A 23,951-nucleotide genomic window follows, 5' to 3' on the forward strand; every position below is an offset into this window, starting at 1 on the left:
GTATTATACATGGTGATCATATCCCCCCTTATGTATTATACATGGAGATCATATCCCCCCTTATGTATTATACATGGTGATCATATCCCCACTTATGTATTATACATGGAGATCATATCCCCCTTATGTATTATACATGGAGATAATATCCCCCCTTATGTATTATACATGGAGATCATATCCCCCCTTATGTATTATACATGGATATCATATCCCCCCTTATGTATTATACATGGAGATCATATCCCCCTTATGTATTATACATGGAGATCATATCCCCCCTTATGTATTATACATGGAGATCATATCCCCCCTTATGTATTATACATGGAGATCATATCCCCCCTTATGTATTATACATGGAGATCATATCCCCCCTTATGTATTATACATGGAGATCATATCCCCCCCTTATGTATTATACATGGAGATCATATCCCCTCTTATGTATTATACATGGAGATCATATCCCCCCTTATGTATTATACACGGAGATCATATCCCCCCTTATGTATTATACACGGAGATCATATCCCCCCTTATGTATTATACATGGTGATCATATCCGCCCTTATGTATTATACATGGAGATCATATCCCCCTTATGTATTATACATGGTGATCATATCCCCCCTTATGTATTATACATGGAGATCATATCCCCCCTTATGTATTATACATGGAGATCATATCCCCCCTTATGTATTATACATGGAGATCATATCCCCCCTTATGTATTATACATGGAGATCATATCCCCCCCTTATGTATTATACATGGAGATCATATCCCCCCTTATGTATTATACATGGAGAACATATCCCCCCTTATGTATTATACATGGAGATCATATCCCCCCTTAATCTCCTCTTCTCAAGAGAGAATAAATTCAGTTCCTATAATCTTTCCTCATAGCTGATCTCCTCCATGCCTCTTACCAGTTCGGTTCCCCTTCTCTGTACTTTCTCTGGTTCCCTAATGTTCTTTTGGTGAATTGGTAGCCAAAATTGAATAGTAAACATGCAACATCTGCAATATACACTGCTCAAGAAAATGAAAAGAAGACTTTTTAATCAGAGTCTAGTTAATACTAGACAATTAAACTCCTGGGATATTGATCTGGTCAGGTAAGTAGCAGAGGGGGTTGTTCATCAGTTCCAGGTGCTTTGGTGTTAATTAAATACAGGTGCACTAGATGGGCAACAATGAGATGGCCCCCAAAACAGGAATGGTTTTACAGACGGAGGCCACTGACATTTTTTTCCCTACTCATCTTTTCTGACTGTTTTTCACTAGTTTTGCATTTGGCTAGGGTCGGTGTCATTGCTGGTAGCATGAGGCCATACCTGGACCCTACAGAGGTTGCACAGGCAGTCCAACTCCTCCAGGATGGCACATCAATATGGCCATTGCCAGAAGGTTTGCTGTGTCTTCCAGCACAGTCTCAAGAGCATGGGGGAGATTCCAGGAGACAGGCAGTTACTCTAGGAGTGCTGGACAGGGCCGTAGAAGGTCCTTAACCCATCAGCAGGACCGGTATCTGCTCCTTTGTGCAAGGAGAAACTGGATGAGCCCTGCCAGAGCCCTACAAAATGACCTCCAGCAAGCCACTGGTGTGAATGTCTCTGAGCAAACAATCAGAAACAGACTTCATGAGGGTGGCCAGAGGGCCCGATGTCCTCTAGTGGGCCCTGTGCTCACTGCCCAGCACTGGATTGGCATTTGCCTTTGAACACCAGAATTGGCAGGTCCACCACTGGCGTCCTTTTTTTTCACAGATGAGAGCAGGTTCACCCTGAGCACATGTGACAGACATGAAAGGGTCTGGAGAAGTCGTGGAGAACTTTCTGCTGCCTATAACATGGTTCAGTATGACCGTTTTGGTGGTGGGTCAGTGATGGTCTGGGGAGGCATATCCATGGAGGGACGCACAGACCTCTACAGGCTAGGCAATGGCACCCTAACTGCCATTAGGTATCGGGATGAAATCCCTGGACCAACTGTCAGACCCTACACTGGTGCAGTAGGTTCCTCCTGGTGCACGACAATGCCCGGCCTCATGTACAGGGAGTATGCAGGCAGGTCCTGGAGGATGAAGGAATTGATACCATTGAATGGCCCCCATGCTTGCCTGACCTAAATCCAATAGAACCCCTCTGGGATGTTGGTTTTGGTCCATCCGACGCTGCCAGGTTGCACCTCAGACTGTCCAGGAGTTCAGTGATGCCCTGGTCCAGATCTGGGAGGAAATCCCCCAGGACACCATCCGTTGTCTCATTAGGAGTATGCCCCGACGTTGTCAGGCATGCATACAAGTACGTGGGGGCCATACAAACTACTGAGGACCATTCTGAGTTGCTGCAATGAAAGTTCACCAAAATGGACTTGCATGCTGCATCGTTTTTTTCACTTTGATTTTCGGGGTGTCTTTGAATTCAGTCCTCTGTAGGTCGATCGTTTTCATTTCCATCAAACGATGGGGCATCCCTACATTCCTAACACATTACCCAGTCCATATCACTATAGAGATCCAGCAGATTTGTCCCCATTGAGATCTGATGGGTTTCCAAAGTGTTCATTTCATTTTTTTGAGCCGTGTATTTAAAGGATGAAAAGCTCTGAAGAGGAAGGAACGAGGCAGGAGAACAGCACTGGAGACAATTATATTTATTTCATCTTATCACACAGATATATATATATATATGATTTAGTGAGGACTAAATGTCCAGTGATTATCTGCTCCTGTCCTAATTAATCTTGCTGGCTATCTCTGGAATGTGCGCACATAAAGAAACTCACACTGACACTTTTGGTCTGTGAAAACTTCTTCTCTAATTTATTGAAATTAAAAAGTGAGTTTATATATGCAAAATGATGCGAACATCACGTGAGAACAGCATAAGCATTATATTAGTCTTTGATTGTTCATTTTACACGAAAACAAACTTCTTCAGAGTATAGGCGTGATCTTGGCCGATGTCTTATCTATTGAAAGAAAAATATTCCTTTGTCTTCAAGTTCACTCGATGGGAGGGGATGCTGAGCAGACATTTCTTGAGCAAGGAGGACTACAAAGACCAGCAGACAACAAATATACACACAACACATATATATTCATACAAAGCATTTAGAAATATAAAAATATAAAAGTAGATATATATAGAAAAACATGTATATATTCAACAGGAAACCAAATAGGCATTTTACCATATCCATCATAAATACACATATATATATATATATATATATATATATATATATATATATATATATATATATACACATATATATAAACACATATATATATACACACACATATATATATATATATATACACACACACATATATATATATATATGTGTGATATATATGTGTGTGTGTGTGTATATATATATATATATATATATATATATATGTGTGTATATATATGTGTGTGTGTGAAATAAATTGAAATAAATATGATATATTATAATATATATAAATATGAAACAAGCATAACATAATAAATTTAATCATATAATATGGAAACTCTGCTTTGACTGGTCTAGTCACATGACCCGGAAACGCTGTCCTGCTCACACATGCACAACACTGTCTCCACTTCAGAGCTCTCAGTTGCATTGCCTGCTCCATTTTTTTGTAGTCCAGTGGCTTAAGAAGCCAAACAAGGAAGCGTTGACAAAATGGCCGCCGCTATGGAGACAAGTCGGCTGTAAGCTGTGTGTGGAGGTAGCAGTCCTGGGGAAGGCAGAGAGGGGATTTATGTATGGTGTTCTCTTTCATAGAACTGGCCGAGGACAGTGAGGTGAGTAGTGTGGGGGAGGAGGACAGGGATAGGGGTGCTGGTGCTGAGGAGAATCCTCCGGCTTAGACAGGCAGTCTGGAGCTCTCAGGCTGTGGTGAACTATAAGTGCCAGCCAGGACTGGTCTCCATTCTTATGGGACTTGTAGTGCCTCCTATAAAAGCCTCTCTGTGCCTGTGCTGGCCATGCAGGGAATAGTAGACCCTGGGCTATGGCTGCCATTGCTGACTTCCTGGAAATGCTGGTTGCTTGGCTGCCATGCTGATCCTCTGGCTTCAGATCCAATAATATACAGAGCAGTCAGAGTTCCTTCCATGGTCGCCAGCTCCAATATTTACCAATAAAGTTACGCACTGTGGTTTGTGGATTCCTGGCGGACGTGCGGCGGGTGTATCATAAATGTCGCATCGCCGCGCCTCACCCTCACTGTTTGTGGCGTTATGGAAAAGAACTGTGGAATTTTCATCTTGAAGGCCTCGTTCACACCGGTGCCATTTGTCATGCGATTTTGATAGTTCCAAGTTGCATGGAAAGTCGCACCCCATTGCCGGCAATGGAAACATTCAAATTGTCGCGACCTATTCTACAGCGACTTTGAAAAAGGTTCCTGCACGACTTTTTTCCATTTTCATTTGCGATAGCAATAAAGTTAAAATTGAAAAAAATAATAAAAATTGTAAGAAAAAATACAAAAGCTCTCTTGTCCCCCTCATGTATGCACACAATGCAAACGCATTCATAGGTCCCTAACGTGTATGTAAATGGTGATTGCACCACGCATGTGAGGTAGTGCCGCAAATGTCAAAGGGAGGGCTGTAAGGGCTCTTTCACACGGACACAGGTGTCCGTTTACAGATGAAACACGGACACCTGTGTATTCTATGGACTAGCGGATGTAAATGGATGATCATCTGTTTACATCCATTAATGTTTGCATCTGTTAACATTTCTTTTTTGAAAGGGAGAAAAAAAACAATTTTTCTTCCATTAAAAAAAAACGGAACAGATGAAAAACGGATGTAAACCCATGTGAGCGGACATGCGGTCCATTTTTGCGTCTGTTTTTGCACTGGTAAAGGATGTAAAAAACTGATGTAAAAACTGATGAAAAAACGGATGAAAAACGGATGTAAGCAGACATATGGTCCATTTTTGCACCTGTTTTTATATTGGCAAAGGATGTAAAAACTGATGAAAAAACAGATGTAAAAGGATAAAAAAAACAGATGCAAGCAGACATTTCCGCAAACATGGTCCGTTTTTGCATCGGTAAAGGATGTAAAAAAACGATGTAAAAACTGACGAGAAACTGATGAAAAAACAGATGTAAACAGATGAAAAATGGATGTAAACTGATGAAAAATGCGTGTAAATGGATCAAAAACAGATCAAAAACTGATGTAAACCAATGAAAGATTAAAAAGAAATGTAAACGGATGTAAGCAGACATACAGTCCATTTTTGCATCTGTTATTGCATTGGTAAAGGATTTAAAAAACTGGTGTAAAAGCTGACAAGAAACTGACGAATAAACGGATGTAAAGAGATGAAAAATGGATATAAACGGATGAAAAATGTGTATAAATGGATCAAAAAAGGATGAAAAAATAATGTAAATGGATCAAAATGGATGTAATCGTATGTATGCGGACATAGGGTCCCTTTTTGCCTTGGTAAAGGATATAAAAACTGACAAATGATGAGAAAATGACAAAAAAAGAAGCATGTAACCGGATCAAAAAACAGATGTAACCGTATGGAAAATGGATGTAAACCAATCAAAAATGGAATAAACTGGCTGAAAACGGATGTGAAATGGGAAAAATGGATGTAAATGGACATACGGTCCGTTTTTTGCATTGGGAAAGGATGTAAAAAACTGACAAGAAACTGAAGAAAAAAGGGATGTAAAGAGGTGAAAAACGGATGAAAAATATGTGTAAACGGATTAAAAACAGATGTAAACGGATCAAAAACGGATGTAAGTGGACATAGGGTCTGTTTTTGCCTTGGTAAAGGATGTAAAAACTGATGTAAACACTGACAAGAAAACTGACAAAAAACTGATGTAAACAGCTCAAAAACGGATCAAAAATGTATGTAAACTGATCAAAAACAGATTAAAAATGGATGTAAATGGATGAAAAACGGATGTGAATGGGAAAAATGGATGTAAATGAATGTAAAAAACTGACAAAAAATGGATGAAAAACTGATGTAAGCAGACATATGGTTCATTTTGAATCTGTTTTTGTTTTGGTAAAGGATGTAAAAACTGACAAAAAAAAGGGATGTAAACAGATAAAAAACAGATGTAAGCAGACATGTGGTCTGTTTTTGCATCGGTAAAGTATGCAAAAAAAAAAAACAGATGAAAACGCATGTAAATGAATCAAAATCGGATGAAAAACTGATGTAAACCGACGAAAGACCGATTAAAAACGGATGTAAACGAATGAAAAACGGTTCAAAAATGGATGTAAAAGCATCAAAAACAGATGGAAGCAGACCTACAGTCTGTTTTTGCTTCTGTTTTTGCATTGGTAAAGGATGTAAAAAACTGGGTGTAAAAACTGACAAGAAACTGACGAAAAAACGGTTGTAAAGAGATGAAAAACTGATGTAAACGGATGAAAAATGTGTGTAAACAGATCAAATAAGGATGAAAAACTGATATAAACAGATCAAAATGGATGTAAACGTATGTAAGCAGACATACGGTCCCTTTTTGCCTTGGTAAGGGATATAAAAACTGACAAATGATGATGAGAAAATGACAAAAAAAGATGTAAATGGATCAAAAACGGATGGAAAATGGATGTAAACCTATCAAGAACAGATTAAATTGCATGTAAATGGATAAAAAACAGATGTGAATGGGAAATATGAATGTAAACGGACATACGGTTAATTTTCGCATTGGTAAAGGATGTAAAAAACTGACGGGAAACTGACAAAAAAACAGAGGTGAAAGACGGAAGAAAATTTGTGTAAACGGATCAAAAAACAGATGTAGATGGATCAAAAACGGATGTAAGTGGACATACGGTCTGTTTTTGCCTTTGTAAAGGATGTACAAAAATGATGCAAACACTGACCAGAAAACTGACGAAAAAAAAACCTGATGTAAACAGCTAAAAAACGGATGAAACATGTATGTAAACTGTTCAAAAACTGATTGAAATTGGATGAAAAACAGATGTGAATGGGAAAAATGTATGTAAACAGATGAAAAACAGATGTGAATGGGAAAAATGGATGTAAACGGATGAAAAACAGATGTGAATGGAAAAAATGGATGTAAACGGATGAAAAACAGATGTGAATTGGAAAAATGGATGTAAGTGGACATACGGTCCGTTTTTGCATCTGTTTTTGCATTGGTAAAGGATATACAAAAACTGGTGTACAAACTGACAAGAAAATGCTGAAAAAACAGATGAAAAACTGATAAAAACGGATGAAGAACTAATGTAAGCAGACATACGGTCCGTTTTTGCATTGGAAAAGGATGTAAAAAATGTATGTAAAAACTGACAAACTGATGAAAAAATGGATGTAAACAGATCAAAAATGATGAAAAATGGATGTAAGTGGACATACGGTCCGTTTTTGCATTGTTAAAGGATGGAGAAACTGATGAAAAAAGGATGTAAACGGATCAAAAAACGGATATAATGAATGCAAAGGGACATGTGGTCTGTTTTTGCATTGGTAAAGGATGTAAAAAACTGACAAGAAAATTACAAAAAAACAGATGAAAAACTGATGTAAACGGATGAAGAACGGATGTAAGCAGACATACAGTCCGTTTTTGAATTGGTAAAGGATGTAAAAAACTGATGTAAAAACTGACAAACTGAAGAGAAACTGATGAAAAAGGATGAAAAATGGATGTAAGTGGACATACGGTCCGTTTATGTATCTGTTTTTGCATTGGTAAAGGATGGAGAAACTGGAAAAAATGTATGTAAACGAATCAAAAACGGATGTAATTGAATGTAAGCAGACATACAGTCTGTTTTTGCATTGGTAAAGGATGTAAAAAACTGACATGAAAATGACAAAAACACAGATGAAAAATTGATGTAAACGGATGAATAACTGATGTAAACAGACATACGGTCCGTTTTTGCATTGGTAAAGGATGTAAAAAATTGATGTAAAAACTGACAAACTGAAGGAGAAAATGACAAGAAACTGACAAAAAGACAAATGTAAACGGATCAAAAAGGATCAAAAACTGATGTAAACAGATGTAAACTGATCAAAAACAGATGTAAGGGGATATACAGTACATTTTTGCATCTGTTTTTGCATTCGTAAAGGATGTAAAAACTGACAAGAAACTGATGAAAAAAAAACAGATGAAAAACTGATGTAAACGAATATGAAAACAGAGGTTAAAACCTGAAGTCTTGATCCATTTAGCTCCGGTTTAAAAAAAAAAATGTGACTGAACTAAGGAAAAAAACGGAACGGCCGTGTGAAAGAGGCCTAATTCTAGGGCCGCCATTCACTGATAACCTGTTACGGCTTTTTATGAACCTACCAGCATATGTCTTTTGTAGTGTGGGAGGAAACCAGTGTATGCTCAGGGAAGACATGCAGATTCCATGCCGATAGTGTCCTGATCAGAATCAGGGGTCCCCAGTGCTGCTACGGTGTTTCTGTACTTGCTGAAAATGTTCATAGCCTGAAAAATGAAAACAAATGCAGGCACCAAATCTAAGGACTCGTCATCTGCAATATATTCCATTTTTGTTGTTGGGTTTAGTTATCCTTTATTGAGATTCTCCTTTTCTAAATAGCTCCCCTTTAGTGAAGTGTGTTAACCGCTTCCCCGCTCCCTATAGCAGAACTACTGCTGCAGGGCGGCGCAAAACCATGTGTGTGTGTGTGTGTGTATATATGTATGTGATTTTGCATTTTCGTGTAGGGGCGCGTGCGCTGCCCTACCTGCGCTGCCATTGTGGCTTTAGATGTCGATCACCGGGTCCCGGGCAGAGATTCCCCACTGGCACCCAGCGATCGCCGAAAAACAGTGACGGGAGAGACCTGTGTGTAAACAACACAGATCTCTCCACTGCCAGCTGTAACATGCTATTGTGTATTTCTCTGCACACCAGCATGTCTCCCTAGTAAAAAACAGTTAATCCGTTGATCGCCCCAGATGTTAACCCCTTCCTGCCCAGTGGCATTCTGACACTGGGGGGGAACTGACTCGGTGTCACTGACATCCCCAGTGACACCAATACAGTGATCAGTGCTAATAAAAAGCGCTGACACTGTACTAATGGCACTGGGCAGGAAGGGGTTGCCATCTGGGGTGATCATAGGGTTAACTGTCTGCTGTACACTGTAAGCACACTACTTTGTATGACTCTGCTATGCAGAGCCATACAAAGCAGGGTGCGGGAGCTGACAGGGAAGAGATCTGTGTTGTTTATATGCAGGTCTCTCTCCTGTCGGTAATACTCGGAGATCGCAGGGTGCTGGTGGGGAATCACCTGCCGGGACCCAGTGATTGGCAGCCGAGGCCCCCTATCGGGAACTGCAAAATCAAGTGTATATATATGTGATTTTGTGCATCCGTGCAGCAGTATATCTGCTATAGGGTGGTGTGGAAGCGGTTAATTATTATTATTTATTTATTACAGGTACATATATAGCACCATTAATTTACATCAGTCCCTAACCCTCAAGACGCGTACAATCTAAGGTCCCTAACCCTCAAGACGCGTACAATCTAAGGTCCCTAACCCTCAAGACGCGTACAATCTAAGGTCCCTAACCCTCAAGGAGCGTACAATCTAAGGTCCCTAACCCTCAAGGGGCGTACAATCTAAGGTCCCTAACCCTCAAGGGGCGTACAATCTAAGGTCCCTAACCCTCAAGGGGTGTACAATCTCAGGTCCCTAACCCTCAAGGGGCGTACAATCTAAGGTCCCTAACCCTCAAGGGGCGTACAATCTACGGTCCCTAACCCTCAAGGGGCGTACAATCTAAGGTCCCTAACCCTCAAGGGGCGTACAATCTAAGGTCCCTAACCCTCAAGGGGAGTACAATCTAAGGTCCCTAACCCTCAAGGGGCGTACAATCTAAGGTCCCTAACCCTCAAGGGGCGTACAATCTAAGGTCCCTAACCCTCGAGGGGCGTACAATCTAAGGTCCCTAACCCTCAAGGGGAGTACAATCTAAGGTCCCTAACCCTCAAGGGGCGTACAATCTAAGGTCCCTAACCCTCAAGGGGCGTACAATCGAAGGTCCCTAACCCTCAAGGAGCGTACAATCTAAGGTCCCTAACCCTCAAGGAGCGTACAATCTAAGGTCCCTAACCCTCAAGGGGCGTACAATCTAAGGTCCCTAACCCTCAAGGGGCGTACAATCTAAGGTCCCTAACCCTCAAGGGGAGTACAATCTAAGGTCCCTAACCCTCAAGGGGTGTACAATCTAAGGTCCCTAACCCTCAAGGGGCGTACAATCTAAGGTCCCTAACCCTCAAGGGGAGTACAATCTAAGGTCCCTAACCCTCAAGGGGCGTACAATCTAAGGTCCCTAACCCTCAAGGGGCGTACAATCTAAGGTCCCTAACCCTCAAGGGGCGTACAATCTAAGGTCCCTAACCCTCAAGGGGCGTACAATCTAAGGTCCCTAACCCTCAAGGGGCGTACAATCTAAGGTCCCTAACCCTCAAGGGGTGTACAATCTAAGGTCCCTAACCCTCAAGGGGTGTACAATCTAAGGTCCCTAACCCTCGAGTGTTCAATCTAAGGTCCCTAACTCTCAAGACGCGTACAGTTGTGTTCAAAATAATAGCAGTGTGTTGAAAAAAGTGAATAAAGCTGAAAATCCTTCTAATAGTTTTTATTTCCATCCACACAAATGCATAGGGAATACGACACATTCTATTCCAAATCAAAACATGAAGAAAAATAGATCAAATTTGTGTTGTAACTCTAAAAAAATTGAAGAAAAGTGAATATTAAACTGTTCAAAAAAATAGTGTTTGTATTTTTCTTTACAAACTCAAACATTCACTATATAAACTGAGAAATGTTTGAAGATTTTGCTTTCCTTTGAATGACTTAATGAATATTTGGTTGTAGTCGCACTGTTTCTGAGAACTGCTGTACATCTGTGTTGCATGGAGTCACCCAACTTCTGGCCCCTGTGATCAGGTATTCCAGCCCAGGATGATTGGACCACATTCCACAGTTCTTCTCTATTTCTTGGTTTTGCCTCAGAAACGGCATATTTGATGTCACCCCACAAGTTTTCTATTGGATTAAGATCCGGGGATTGGGCTGGCCACTCCATAACGTCAATCTTGTTGGTCTGGAACCAAGATGTTGCACGTTTACTGGTGTGTTTGGGGTCGTTGTCTGGTTGGAACACCCATTTCAAGGGCATTTCCTCTTCAGCATAAGGCAGCATGACCTCTTCAAGTATTCTGATGTATTCAAACTGATCCATGATCCCTGGTATGCGATAAATAGGCCCAACACCGTAGTATGAGAAACATCCCCATATCATGATGCTTGCGCCACCATGTGTCAGTAGCCGACTGGCTGTAGCCTCTAGCGGAGCAGTCCACTGGCCAGAATTCCCCAGGGCGCGGAGTCTAAGCCTCAGTCTGCTGGTTCACCAGAGCCCCTGATGGTGGGGATGGACTTGAAGCAGCCGGCGACCAGGATGCGACCTCCGAGAAACACCAGCTGTGGTAGAGGCAGGTGCCAATGGCGTGGTGCAGGTGAGAGCCAGATGTGAAGAGGTATGCGTAGTCAGACAGGCCGGGTTTGCAACAGCGGAGCAAACAGTACGGAGTAGTAGGCAGAAGAATAACGGGTCGCAAGCCGGGTTCAGTAACGGGAGGTCAGGCAATCAGGATCAGACAGAGAGTGGTCAGGACCAGCCAGGGGTCAGGGCAGGAGAAGACAGCAGTATCAGAAGCAGGCTGGGTCAGCAACAAGGAAACCAGGAACACAGGATCAGCAGGAACACAGGTATAGGGAACAAGACCATCAGACAATTTGGAGATGCACAGGGCTGGTTTAAATAGGGCACCCTGTGCTCTCATTGGTGCGGCTGCAATCGCTAGTGTGCATGCGCGGCCGCCGCGATCGCCGACAACTCAGTGCTCGCCGGCTAGGACGAGTCGGTGATCTGCGCATGCGCGCTCCGCTGAGCGGCCGGGATCCCTGACATTGCCCCTCCCCTAAGGGCAGCCTCCGGATGCCAAAGTGACATCTCCTTTGTGGATGGTTGCGCTGAAACTCATGGATTAATCTGGGAGCGTGAACATTCTGAGCTGGTTCCCATGAATTCTCTTCTGGCCCGTAGCCTTTCCATTTGATCAGGTATTGAATCTGACCTCCTCTCCTCCTGCAATCCAAGATTGCCTCTACCTCGAACTCTTCTTCCCCGTCAATGTCCAAGGCTACTGGAGGGCTTGATCTGCGATCCAGGAATGGATCAGGAGTTGCAGGTTTTAACAGAGATACATGGAACACTGGGTGTATGCGGAAGGATTCCGGTAATGCCAGTTCGAAAGCTACCTCGTTGATCTTCCGTTTTAGCGGAAACGGGCCTATGAATTTGGGTGCCAGCTTCTTTGATGGACAGGCCATTCTCAGGTTGGTTGTTGCTAACCATACCTGATCTCCTGGGTGTAAGGTCAATTCCCCTCTTCTTTTATCGAATGCTTTCTTGTTATCTTCTTGGGCCCGTGTTATTGCCTCTTGCAGTAATTTGTTATTAGATGTAAAAAACTTACAGCATCCCAAGCTGCTGGTACTGGGTTTTCTAGAATCAGATCTGGAAGGAAAGTGGGGTGGAACCCATAGTTGGCAAAAAATGGTGATTGGTTGGTGGCGGAATGTTTTGCGTTATTATATGCAAACTCTGCTAACGGTAAGAGAGCCAACCAATTGTCCTGCGGAAAAGACTCCAACGTCTGGTTGGTTCGCTCCGTCTGTCCATTCGTCTGTGGGTGGTATGCTGAGGAGAATGACAACTTGATCTCTAGCAGCTCGCACAAGGCTCTCCAAAACCTTGACGTGAATTGGACTCCACAGTCTGATACAATGTTCCTAGGAACTCCATGGAGCCTCACTACTTCTTTGATGAAGAGCTGAGCGGTCTCGGGAGCGGAGGGCGTGTCCTTGAGTGGCAAAAAATGGGCCATCTTGGATAGGCGCTCTACCACCACAAATATGGCAGTGTGGTTTTGAGAAGGTGGCAGGTCTACAATAAAGTCCATGGACACCATACTCTATGGCCTGTCGGGCACTGGTAAAGGTCGTAGAAGGCCCCAAGCTTTGCTCCGTGTAGGCTTATTTCTGTTGCATATGGCACAGGTTTTGACGTAGACCTCACGGTCCTTGGCCATACTCGGCCACCAAAATGTGCGCTGTGTTAGCTCTAATGTCTTGCTTATTCCGAAGTGTCCGGCCAAAGGGTGGTCGTGACAGTAGCCTAAGACCATGGTTCGAGCTTCTTCGGGTACCACGATTTGTTCCCCCTTCCTAACAACCCTTCCTTGTTTTGCACTGAGATTCCAGGTGGGTTAGGGGCCCCAATGGATGCGGCTTGTAGCTTGGACAGGAGCTCTGACTGTAATAGCAGAAAGTTACCTGCTGATAGGATGGTATCAGGTTTAGGGACCTCCTTGGGGTCTTCAAACATTCGTGACAGAGCGTCGGGTTTACAGTTCTTGGAGCCAGGCCGGTAAGGTCCCTAACCCTCAAGGGGCGTACAATCTAAGGTCCCTAACCCTCAAGGGGAGTACGATCTAAGGTCCCTAACCCTCAAGGGAAGTACAATCTAAGATTCCTAACCCTCAAGGGGAGTACGATCTAAGGTCCCTAACCCTCAAGGGGAGTACGATCTAAGGTCCCTAACCCTCAAGGGAAGTACAATCTAAGATTCCTAACCCTCAAGGGGAGTACGATCTAAGGTCCCTAACCCTCGAGGGGCGTACAATCTAAGGTCCCTAACCCTCAAGGGGAGTACAATCTAAGGTCCCTAACCCTCAAGGGGCGTACAATCTAAGGTCCCTAACCCTCAAGGGGCGTACAATCGAAGGTCCCTAACCCTCAAGGAGCGTACAATCTAAGGTCCCTAACCCTCAAGGAGCGTACAATCTAAGGTCCCTAACCCTCAAGGGGCGTACAATCTAAGGTCCCTAACCCTCAAGGGGCGTACAATCTAAGGTCCCTAACCCTCAAGGGGAGTACAATCTAAGGTCCCTAACCCTCAAGGGGTGTACAATCTAAGGTCCCTAACCCTCAAGGGGCGTACAATCTAAGGTCCCTAACCCTCAAGGGGAGTACAATCTAAGGTCCCTAACCCTCAAGGGGCGTACAATCTAAGGTCCCTAACCCTCAAGGGGCGTACAATCTAAGGTCCCTAACCCTCAAGGGGCGTACAATCTAAGGTCCCTAACCCTCAAGGGGCGTACAATCTAAGGTCCCTAACCCTCAAGGGGCGTACAATCTAAGGTCCCTAACCCTCAAGGGGTGTACAATCTAAGGTCCCTAACCCTCAAGGGGTGTACAATCTAAGGTCCCTAACCCTCGAGTGTTCAATCTAAGGTCCCTAACTCTCAAGACGCGTACAGTTGTGTTCAAAATAATAGCAGTGTGTTGAAAAAAGTGAATAAAGCTGAAAATCCTTCTAATAGTTTTTATTTCCATCCACACAAATGCATAGGGAATACGACACATTCTATTCCAAATCAAAACATGAAGAAAAATAGATCAAATTTGTGTTGTAACTCTAAAAAAATTGAAGAAAAGTGAATATTAAACTGTTCAAAAAAATAGTGTTTGTATTTTTCTTTACAAACTCAAACATTCACTATATAAACTGAGAAATGTTTGAAGATTTTGCTTTCCTTTGAATGACTTAATGAATATTTGGTTGTAGTCGCACTGTTTCTGAGAACTGCTGTACATCTGTGTTGCATGGAGTCACCCAACTTCTGGCCCCTGTGATCAGGTATTCCAGCCCAGGATGATTGGACCACATTCCACAGTTCTTCTCTATTTCTTGGTTTTGCCTCAGAAACGGCATATTTGATGTCACCCCACAAGTTTTCTATTGGATTAAGATCCGGGGATTGGGCTGGCCACTCCATAACGTCAATCTTGTTGGTCTGGAACCAAGATGTTGCACGTTTACTGGTGTGTTTGGGGTCGTTGTCTGGTTGGAACACCCATTTCAAGGGCATTTCCTCTTCAGCATAAGGCAGCATGACCTCTTCAAGTATTCTGATGTATTCAAACTGATCCATGATCCCTGGTATGCGATAAATAGGCCCAACACCGTAGTATGAGAAACATCCCCATATCATGATGCTTGCGCCACCATGTGTCAGTAGCCGACTGGCTGTAGCCTCTAGCGGAGCAGTCCACTGGCCAGAATTCCCCAGGGCGCGGAGTCTAAGCCTCAGTCTGCTGGTTCACCAGAGCCCCTGATGGTGGGGATGGACTTGAAGCAGCCGGCGACCAGGATGCGACCTCCGAGAAACACCAGCTGTGGTAGAGGCAGGTGCCAATGGCGTGGTGCAGGTGAGAGCCAGATGTGAAGAGGTATGCGTAGTCAGACAGGCCGGGTTTGCAACAGCGGAGCAAACAGTACGGAGTAGTAGGCAGAAGAATAACGGGTCGCAAGCCGGGTTCAGTAACGGGAGGTCAGGCAATCAGGATCAGACAGAGAGTGGTCAGGACCAGCCAGGGGTCAGGGCAGGAGAAGACAGCAGTATCAGAAGCAGGCTGGGTCAGCAACAAGGAAACCAGGAACACAGGATCAGCAGGAACACAGGTATAGGGAACAAGACCATCAGACAATTTGGAGATGCACAGGGCTGGTTTAAATAGGGCACCCTGTGCTCTCATTGGTGCGGCTGCAATCGCTAGTGTGCATGCGCGGCCGCCGCGATCGCCGACAACTCAGTGCTCGCCGGCTAGGACGAGTCGGTGATCTGCGCATGCGCGCTCCGCTGAGCGGCCGGGATCCCTGACATTGCCCCTCCCCTAAGGGCAGCCTCCGGATGCCAAAGTGACATCTCCTTTGTGGATGGTTGCGCTGAAACTCATGGATTAATCTGGGAGCGTGAACATTCTGAGCTGGTTCCCATGAATTCTCTTCTGGCCCGTAGCCTTTCCATTTGATCAGGTATTGAATCTGACCTCCTCTCCTCCTGCAATCCAAGATTGCCTCTACCTCGAACTCTTCTTCCCCGTCAATGTCCAAGGCTACTGGAGGGCTTGATCTGCGATCCAGGAATGGATCAGGAGTTGCAGGTTTTAACAGAGATACATGGAACACTGGGTGTATGCGGAAGGATTCCGGTAATGCCAGTTCGAAAGCTACCTCGTTGATCTTCCGTTTTAGCGGAAACGGGCCTATGAATTTGGGTGCCAGCTTCTTTGATGGACAGGCCATTCTCAGGTTGGTTGTTGCTAACCATACCTGATCTCCTGGGTGTAAGGTCAATTCCCCTCTTCTTTTATCGAATGCTTTCTTGTTATCTTCTTGGGCCCGTGTTATTGCCTCTTGCAGTAATTTGTTATTAGATGTAAAAAACTTACAGCATCCCAAGCTGCTGGTACTGGGTTTTCTAGAATCAGATCTGGAAGGAAAGTGGGGTGGAACCCATAGTTGGCAAAAAATGGTGATTGGTTGGTGGCGGAATGTTTTGCGTTATTATATGCAAACTCTGCTAACGGTAAGAGAGCCAACCAATTGTCCTGCGGAAAAGACTCCAACGTCTGGTTGGTTCGCTCCGTCTGTCCATTCGTCTGTGGGTGGTATGCTGAGGAGAATGACAACTTGATCTCTAGCAGCTCGCACAAGGCTCTCCAAAACCTTGACGTGAATTGGACTCCACAGTCTGATACAATGTTCCTAGGAACTCCATGGAGCCTCACTACTTCTTTGATGAAGAGCTGAGCGGTCTCGGGAGCGGAGGGCGTGTCCTTGAGTGGCAAAAAATGGGCCATCTTGGATAGGCGCTCTACCACCACAAATATGGCAGTGTGGTTTTGAGAAGGTGGCAGGTCTACAATAAAGTCCATGAAATGCCCTTGAAATGGGTGTTCCAACAAGACAACGACCCCAAACACACCAGTAAACGTGCAACATCTTGGTTCCAGACCAACAAGATTGACGTTATGGAGTGGCCAGCCCAATCCCCGGATCTTAATCCAATAGAAAACTTGTGGGGTGACATCAAATATGCCGTTTCTGAGGCAAAACCAAGAAATAGAGAAGAACTGTGGAATGTGGTCCAATCATCCTGGGCTGGAATACCTGATCACAGGGGCCAGAAGTTGGGTGACTCCATGCAACACAGATGTACAGCAGTTCTCAGAAACAGTGCGACTACAACCAAATATTCATGAAGTCATTCAAAGGAAAGCAAAATCTTCAAACATTTCTCAGTTTATATAGTGAATGTTTGAGTTTGTAAAGAAGAATACAAACACTGCGATTTTTTTGAACCGTCTAATATTCACTTTTCTTCCATTTTTTTAGAGGAACAACACAAATGTGATCTATTTTTCTTCATGTTTTGATTTGGAATAGAATGTGTTGTGTTCCCAATGCATTTGTGTGGATGGAAATAAAAGCTATTAGAAGGATTTTGAGCTTTATTCACTTTTTTCAACACACTGCTATTATTTTGAACACAACTGTACATCTGTCTTTTATATACAAATAAAGGTACCTCTGAGGGTGGTGCGCCCTCTGTTTTTCGTCATTTGCAGCTATTTTTCTGGGTTTCCCCGACCTGTTGGAGGGCAGCAAAGCCGCTGTCATTATTTGAATACCTGAGGTCATCCACCAAGTTATCCATCTACATTTATGCCGCTGCACTTCTCTTGAGCTGAGAAGGTTTTTCTTCTTGTTTGAGCCGCTGGACTGTGGCAATGGTAAGTATAATTTGGCAATGATGCTTTTTTTTTTTTTTTTTTCTTTTTACTGAATGAGGTAAGAAAAAAAACTGTACTTAATCTAAGCACCAGAAACGCTTTTTAATTTTTAACCCCTTGACACCAACCGTACTCCCGGCAGCTGGGCCTGGACGACTAGCGCCCATATATTTGTGTACCATTTGAAAATACATATGTGCTCAGGAAGCGCGCTCCCAGCGCATATGTCGGTGTCTCATGGAAAGGTCCTGGTCTCCCCTTGCGATCAGGACCTCTTCCGATCATGTGACAGCGAATCACGGCAGTCACATGACCCTAAAACCCCCGCCCTGCCTCTCGGCATTTGAAACCCCTTAAAGGGCCAGGAGACACAGGTGTGAAGAGGTTAATATTCAAAGCAAACTCCCCAGTCCATCCATGTCTACATACTTTTTTTTTTTTTTTGCTGAGAAATTGTTCTGAAAAACACCTCCTGGCATTTCTGGCAGTTGCCATCTTGAGTAAGGGCAGATGATTCATGTAGCAGTTACTTACTGGAATCCATCTGTCCTTCACTCAGGTATTGGCTGAGATGAGAACCCTCCCGCCTCATGGGATGTATGACATCCTATGCCTAGGCATGGAAACCAGGAAGTATCTGAAGGAGTATAAAAAAAAAAGTTTAAAACAGGTAAATATAATATTTTCCTATCTATCTACTAATGCTAGCAGCTTAACCACTTCCTGTCCGGACACTTTCACCCCCTTCCTGTCCAGGGCAATTTTCAGCTTTCAGCGCTATCACACTTTGAATGACAATTGCGCGGTCATGCAACACTGTACCCATATGAATTTTTTACCATTTTTTTGAAACAGATAAAGCTTTATTTTGGTGGTATTTATTCACCGCTGGGATTTTAATTTTTTTTACTATGTAAATGAAAAAGTCCAAAAATTTTGAAAAAAAGTGTTTTTTTTTATTAAAATTTTGCAAATAAATAATATTTCATCCTAAATCTTGGCCAAAATTTATTCCGTTATATTTTTAGTAAAAAAAAAAATCCAAATTAGTTTATAACCAAAAATTATAATTTTTAAACATTTTTTTTTTACATTTTTATTTTATTTTTTTTATATTATTATTTTTTATTTTTTTTTACATACTGTCACCCTAGCAGTACAGTGTCACCATGGTGACACTGTACTACTTTTGGGGGGTGATGAAGATTTTTTTTTTTTTTTTACACTGATTGCTTTTACACCCATATAGGATGTAAAAGCAATCTTTTCTCTTTCTCTCTGTCTGCATTCTTGCAGTCATTGAGAAATACTGAGTGAGCTGTGAGTGGTCACAGCTTGTCACATGGTACAAGGCTGTTGTGAATAGCCTTGTACCATGTGACCTCTTTGATCATTCACAGATTTCACACGTAGTAAGCAATGATGTCATAAGTGACATCTTGCTTACTACTTTGCATGTGATCACTGATTCGCCAATCAGTGATCACATGATCGGGACCTCGTACAGAGGTCCCGTCCGACGATCGGTGTTTCACTGTGTCCGGAGGACACAGCGGGCACCGGATCGCGGTGGTGCGCACTCCCAGGGAGCGCGCACAGCTAGAAAAGGCGGGTGCAGTTTAGGAACAGCAACCCGCCCCTGGACTGCCACCGCCCTGCCGTTTATAAACAGCAGGCGGACGGCAAGAGGTTAAGGATTAGAAATAGCCCATGCTGATTAAGAGAGTGAAGTTCCAAACAACTTTTTTTTTCTGTGCTGTTCATGTCCAAGTGGGGCTATCCCCCCCACCCCCCGACCCCCACACCTCCCATAACTCCCATAACTCATTTTGCTTTATTACATACTGTAAAAATTGGACCTACACCCCTTTTCTTCTGATGAATTGCACTTTACCTGTTCCTGCCATTGTAATCTATCAAGCTTTGTGATCGCTGATAGGGGATCAAATGTAAAATAAACTGTTTTGCTGCATTGTGGGTTTCAGACTAAGAATTTTCCCGTCATGGAAATCGACCACATTTTCGAGGTAAACACCCCTTCAGACAACTATCGACCGCTGTTGAGAGCGTTGAGAAAAGCCATGGAAGGAAAAAGATCAATGTAAGTTTTCATACATTTGTATGTAAGGCCATTGTTAACCACTTCCCGACCGGCCGTTGCATATAATCGGCCGGACGGTGGCACTGCAGGGTTGGGTGGCCGTTTATAAACGGCCTCCCCGCACCCTGCTTGTGCGCGCTCCCTGGGAGTGCGCAACACCGCGATCCGGTGCCCGCTGTGTCCTCCGGACACAGTGAAACACCAATTGTCGGACGGGACCTCTGTACGAGGTCCCGATCATGTGATCACTGATTGGCCAATCAGTGATCACATGCAAAGTAGTACGCAAGATGTCACTTCTGACATCATTGCTTACTACATGTGAAATCTGTGAATGATCACAGAGGTCACATGGTACAAGGCTATTCACAAAAGCCTTGTACCATGTGACAAGCTGTGACCAATCACAGCTCACTCAGTACTTCTCAATGGCTGCAAGAATGCAGACAGAGAGAAAGAGAAATGATTGCTTTTACATCCTATATGGGTGTAAAAGCAATCAGTGTAAAAAAAAAAAAAATCTTCATCACCCCCCACAAGTAGTACAGTGTCACCATTGTGACACTGTACTGCTAGGGTGACAGTATGTAAAAAAAATAAATAAAAAATAATATAAAAAAATAAAATAAAAATGTAAAAAAAAAATGTTTAAAAATTATAATTTTTGGATATAAACTAATTTTGTTTTTTGTTTTTTTTTTTACTAAAAAGATAACGGAATAAATTTTGGCAAAGATTTATGATGAAATATTATTTATTTGCAAAATGTTATAAAAAAAACACTTTTGTTCAAAATGTTTGGACTTTTTCATTTACATAGCAAAAAAAATAAAAATCCCAGCGGTGAATAAATACCACCAAAATAAAGCTTTATCTGTCTCAAAAAAATGGTAAAAAATTAATTTGGGTACAGTGTTGCATGACCGCGCAATTGTCATTCAAAGTGTGATAGTGCTAGATAGTGCTGAAAATTGCTTTGGTCAGGAAGGGGGTAAAAGTTTCCGGTCTGGAAGTGGTTAAATCCACTTAAAAGGTAACTCCACTTGCATGGGAAAAAAAGTTAGCAAAAAAAAAAATGATATATAATATATAAAATGATTGATAATTATAAAATCACTCCCATACAGATTTGCTCTGTGCATGGGCACGGACAAACAGCTATTTCTGCAGAATAGCAAAAGGTGGGAATCTGCAACAAAGTTTGTTAAAATCCCTCCAATGTACAGAGATCACCCAGAGGGGAATATTTTTTTTCTCAACAACAGTGGAGTTACCCTTTAAGTTCTGTTCACATATCGTCGCTCAAAAGAAGTTTCTGGGATTTTCCAATTTTGTTTGCCTGACCTCAGCGTTTTTGTTGTGCAGCAGTCGCAGCAAAAACACCCCACATTTACATGTGCTGTTGAAATGAACGGCACCTGAACACGCTGATGAGAGAATTAACAGCATGTTTTGAAATCGCAGGCACAATCGCGGCAATTCCGCCCTGCTATTTAACCACTTGCCGCCCAGCCACCGCATATAAATGGTGGCAGGGCGGCACTTGTAGGCAAAAGCATGTTTTAAAACGGCTGCCTTCAAAACAGGTAGGGGGCGCGCGCGCGCCCTACCTGTCCCGCGGGTGTCAGCAGCGTGTGTCAGCCGACGGGTCACGGCCGGTTTTTACCGGCCGTTTTCCCGCGATTGCCGGTGTTCGCTGACACAGAGCAGGGCTGCATTGTTTACACACAGCCCTGTTCTGTGTCAGTTCTCTGACAGCTTGTGAGAAGCTGCAGAGTTTCTCTCCCTCGATCAGCTCCCCCCTCCCTGCCCCCCCCCTCCAGTACACACCCCCGCCCCCTAGTAAAACACTCCCCTTACACTGCAAATTCTAAAAATGTTAACCCCTTCCTCCCCAGTGACATTAGTACAGTTTCAGTGTTTTTTTTCACTGACCACTGTATTGGTGTCACTGGGGATGTCAGTGACCCCAAGTCAGTTCCCCCCCCCAGTGTCAAAATGTCCGCCGCTGTCCCGCAGTCCTGCCATAAGTTGCTGGTCGCCGCCATATGTCGCTGATTGCCGCCAAAAGTCGCTGATCGGCACCATTATTAGTATAAATAAAAATGAAAAATCCCAGTATCTTTCCCGCCATTTGTAAATGCTATAACTTTCACGTAAACCAATTAATTTACACGTATTGGGATTTTTTTTTAGCAAAGACATGTCACAGAATACATTTTGGCAGAAATTTTAGACTAAATTTGATTTTTGCATTTTTTTTACTGGACATGTTTTATAGCAAAAAGTTCAAAATATTGTTTTTTTTCCTCAAAATTGTCAGCCTTTTTTTTTATAGCGCAAAAAATAAAAACCGCACAGGTGATCAAATACCACCGAAAGAAAGCTCAATTTGTGGGGAAAAAAAGGATGTAAATTTCATTTATGTACCGTATTGCATGACCGCGCAATTGTCCGTTAAAATAGCGCAGCGCTGTATAGCAGAAAAATGGCGTAAATTACAGTATTTATACCATAGATTGTAGACGCTATAACGTTCACACAAAGCAATCAATATACACTTATTGGGATTTTTTTTTACCAAAAACATGGAGCAGAATACATTTTGGCCTAAATTTATAACCAACTTTGAGTTTACTATATATTTTTTATAGCTGAAAGTAAAAAATATTGTTTTTCTTCAAAATTTTTGGCCTTTTTTTGTTTATAGCGTGAAAAATAAAAAGCGCACAGGTGATCAAATTACACCGAAAGAAAGCTCTATTTGTGTGAAAAAAAGGACGTAAATTTTGTTTGGGTGCAGCATTGCATGACCGCGCAATTATCAGTTGAATTAGTGCAGCGCCGAGTAGCAAAAAGAGGCGTGGTCATTAAGGGGGGTAAATCCTCTGGAGGGCAAGTGGTTAAAATGACGATATGTGAACGGAGTCTCAGCCCTGGTTCACACAGAATGCAGCTTTGAAATCGCACTACTTCACTTGAAGCAACGCAATTTCAAAGCTGCAGGTCAGTGCAATTTCAGATGCGACTTGCCTGATATCTGTGCGACTTCATGCACACATGTTTATGGATGTTGCACCTGAAATCACCGAAAATAGTGCAGGAACTATTTTCAAAGTAGTTCAGCACGTATCTGCAATATGTGAAAATTTCTCTGTGTTTCGCCCCTTTTAAAAATTCTGCAAGTACAGAAAGAAATACCAGATAATCTGCCAGAAATTCAGTGAGCTCCTAACTTGTGTTGTCAGCCCTGCCCAGTTCTCTTTTATTGTACTAAAGAACAATTCCCTCTTATGTTCTGGAAATAAGGAGGGGCAGGTGCTCTGCAGTCCAGAAGGAGAAGACTAGGCAAGTCTGACCACACTGCTTGGGTTCTCAGTGCAGCAGAGGCAGCATTGTCAGCTCTCTGCAGGACGTTGAGACATCACCGGAATTCTGGCTGATCTTGGTATTCCATTTTTCTGTGTTTTTAGCATTTGAGACAAAACATGGGGAAATGTTCATATATTGCAAAGATGTACTGCATATGCATTTTAAATTTTTTTCTTTGAATATGCCCCCCCCCCCCCAGCAACCTCTCTCCCATAAGTGTCCCTACTCTTTTAGCCTAGAATGTGGTGTGGAAAACCTTCGATCCGTGCGCGTTTCCCGCACCACGTTTAAATCTTACTGCCCTTGCAATCCGCAGTGGGTGTCAATGCAATCTTAACGATACCCCAAATGCAGATTGATCGCAAACACGGTGAATTTGCCTGCCCCGGATCGCGTGGTACAAAATGACCATGCAATCCGGTCGTAGTGTGGCTCCGAAATTGGTGCATATGCATTTCTTGGTGCGATTTGAGCCCATTCAAAGTGAACATGGTTAAATCGCACCACACTGAATTACATGTGAATTGCACTGGAATAATTTTTTGCGCGATTAATATGCGGTGTATAGTGTGAACCGAGGCTTAATGCATGACAGAGGGTGTCCAGAGCATTATGCCTTTGCGTAATGAATGAAAAAGGAGCAGAACCTCTTGCTTTGCCAGCTCCCTTTGTCTTTTTTAAATCAGATACTTTTTATTAGAAACAGGAAATTATTCCAGTGCAATTCACATGCA

At 42.9% G+C, this 23,951-nt stretch overlaps 1 protein-coding gene across 4 annotated transcripts in view; it reads left to right on the top strand.

Annotated features, from left to right (window-relative positions):
• Nucleotides 1-3,691: 3,691 nt before the first annotated feature.
• Nucleotides 3,692-23,951, top strand: part of LOC149461002 (cathepsin K-like) — a 77,274-nt gene continuing 57,014 nt past the window's right edge. For 2 of the 4 annotated variants that reach the window (XM_089678962.1, XM_089678966.1), the window contains exons 1-2: nt 3,790-3,806; nt 19,730-19,845. The gene's annotated coding sequence lies outside the window, so the exon portion shown is untranslated. Of the gene's footprint in view, nt 3,807-19,729; nt 19,846-23,951 lie in introns of all 4 variants that reach the window. The other 2 variants (XM_089678961.1, XM_089678965.1) reach the window with 1 other exon arrangement.

The sequence above is a fragment of the Staurois parvus genome, unplaced genomic scaffold (genome assembly GCF_062004578.1).
Source record: "Staurois parvus isolate SC_StPar_1 unplaced genomic scaffold, SC_StPar_1.0 ptg000213l, whole genome shotgun sequence".
Classification (NCBI taxonomy): domain Eukaryota; kingdom Metazoa; phylum Chordata; class Amphibia; order Anura; family Ranidae; genus Staurois; species Staurois parvus.